This window comes from Copidosoma floridanum, unplaced genomic scaffold (genome assembly GCF_036245765.1).
Source record: "Copidosoma floridanum isolate Cflo_tuat_1 unplaced genomic scaffold, Cflo_Japanese_pri ptg000030l, whole genome shotgun sequence".
NCBI classification, from domain to species: domain Eukaryota; kingdom Metazoa; phylum Arthropoda; class Insecta; order Hymenoptera; family Encyrtidae; genus Copidosoma; species Copidosoma floridanum.
In genome coordinates, this window is record NW_028321907.1 from 22,246,823 (window position 1) to 22,249,403 (window position 2,581).

Here is a 2,581-nt window from a genome sequence, read left to right on the forward strand (position 1 = left end):
CGGTAGATCTTTGTCCTAGTGATCATTTTGGTTATACGTAGGCCTTGATGTACTCCGTAAGAGTATGATGCATTCGATTTATGATGCTGTTCATTTATGAGTGAATGCTATGCTACTGATTTTGTATATTTTAGACATTTTGCGAGTCCGTTTAAGCTTTTATTTAGAAAATGAGAGCCTCGACCCGATAATAAATGTTCTGATGGCCCGAAGTATATTATAAACGTATATGTCATCGTTTTTACCAATTGTTCAGCTGTTGCTCTTTTTACAGATGCAAGGACGATAAATTTCGTCAGCCAGTCCTGTATCAATAGTACATGTGTGAACTGATTCGCTAAGAGTTTACTGATAGGTCCATAGAAGTCTAAAGAAAAAATTTTAAACGCTTTATTCGGTGTATTGGTAATAAACATGGCTTGATTTGTTTTAATTTGGACAAGTTCTTTCGTTTAGCATGATGCGCATTCCAGAATGACTTGTTTTACATCTGTGACCATTATCCTTCGATAGTGGTCCATAGCAATTTTGTTGTATGTCTTATTAATTGACTGTTGGCACCTCGTGGTGTTCTGATAATGATTTTAAATCTTTAATCAGCTGGTGGAATTACTAAGGTGTTTGTGTAGAGAACCACTGCAAGTCTAATATCTTTAAATATTTCCTCAAAGGTATCGATAAAGTATCCCCACTGGATTAGATTAAGGATCGCTACGCTCTCAACGATGGTAACTGTTTTAATTTTATTTGCCTTTATTATCTTTTTAAGGGCCTTAATACATTTTTTAATGTTAGATTTTATCGCCGTTTCTTTGAAATGCACCTTTACATATATGTGCATAAGTTTAACTCTTCTCACATTTGTCACCTTAGCTTCTCCTACGCTTTTTTCCTCGTTGTTCATGCGTGTAATGCATATGACCTCTATGTTAGGTACCACTTCTGCCATTGTTATAAACGCTAGATTGTCTAAGTACTTGAATAAGTGGCCCTCGATCTCATACAGTTTTTGTAGTAGAGATGGATCTTTCTCTTCCTTTGGCACCCATGGTAAAATATCGATTAGTAACCACGTCCTACATACTCTATACTTATGGTATACGTACAACTGTCTTGTCCTGTGGTCTTCTGTTTTTACTATCTGTTTCGCAAAGTGCTTTATTTAAATGGCTAGCTTCCTCCTTGCCCTGTACTTCGACTTGGTCAAAGCTATCTTATTCATTAGTTGCCGGTTACATGTTTTTCTCCATTGGTTTTCTTATATGCTCGTCTGGGCTCGTCATATTCGTCATTTGGTTCCTGCTTCACTTCTAAGTGCCTTTCGACACTTTTTCCCCATTTTTCTCGGTCCATCCTCTTCCCTTCTTTTTCGCATTCCTGGTCTTCATTGCTGCTGCTTGAGTTTTTTTTTACTGCCCTTTTTCCTGCATAAGAGAAATCCAGTGTGCATTTTCACCCATGTCCTCTAGATGTTGGTGATAAAACTCACTATTGTTTGTTGCAATGTAATATGCGTAAATGTAACTCTCATAAGTCAGTGCCAGGTGCCAGACTTTTGCCTCCTTGAGCTTTTTGTATTTTTGTAATAAAATTAAACTATGCAGCATTGCTCATAGCTCTCTAAATCATAGGTCGAGACTTAAGAAACATATAAGACTGTGAAACAGACAGTTTTTAGGTAGTTCCGATGGTATTTCTGACGTTTTTGGCAGTGTGCAACCAGGTTGTATGCATTCACGAGTTTCCCTTTGGGGTTTATCTTTTAGACATTCCTGCCACCTGTCTGGTAGAGTAATCTCCAATAGAGGATTGGATTTATTTCTTGCTTGGTATTCCTACTCATCTGATTCAGTCTGACTGTGTAGAATGGTAAATTTTTGGTATATCACATATCACTATTATTGTTTCCTTTGATGGTCCAATTATCTGTGGTATAACTGAAACATACAGTCCCTGTCTGCGTAGTATATCAAGTTATCGTTTGCGTGCTTTCCACAATTTATCTCGTCTTTTTAGTATTGTAGGTGTGCAATTAGCTTTTATCTTCCTTTTAAATCCAAGTTCTTTAGTAAGTAGCCCAACTTTCTATCTGTTGGCCCTTGTGAAATGGGCTTATATCCTCTTGTGACGGTTGAAATTGTTACACTATTTTCATTGCTTGGCAATTGCCGGCTGTGTGAGTTTTCCCTGTCTAGCTCCTATGATTCTGAATCAACATCATCCTCTGAGACTACGTTATTATTCATACTGTCTTGTTTATCTCTTGGTCATTTTTTTTTCTCGTTGTCATAAGGTTCTTCCGGGCTCGTACACTCAGTTATTACTTTTTTAGGATTTCCTTGCATTCTTTCTTTTTCAGTTGCTTGAACTTTAAAAGTTTTAGCCAGGGGTCTATCGCTGTTGCCTTTCCCTGTATTTTCCTGTTGCTCAGCTAGTTCATACAGCTTTTTTCTAGGGTGCTCTTTTTCCTTTGTGTATTATCAGGTTTGGTAAGAGCATTGAGTAGCCTGTTTTTTGTGCCCGGGTAAAGAATATTTTCAAAGTCATAACCTCGAAGTTCTGCTTTAAGTATACTGAATCA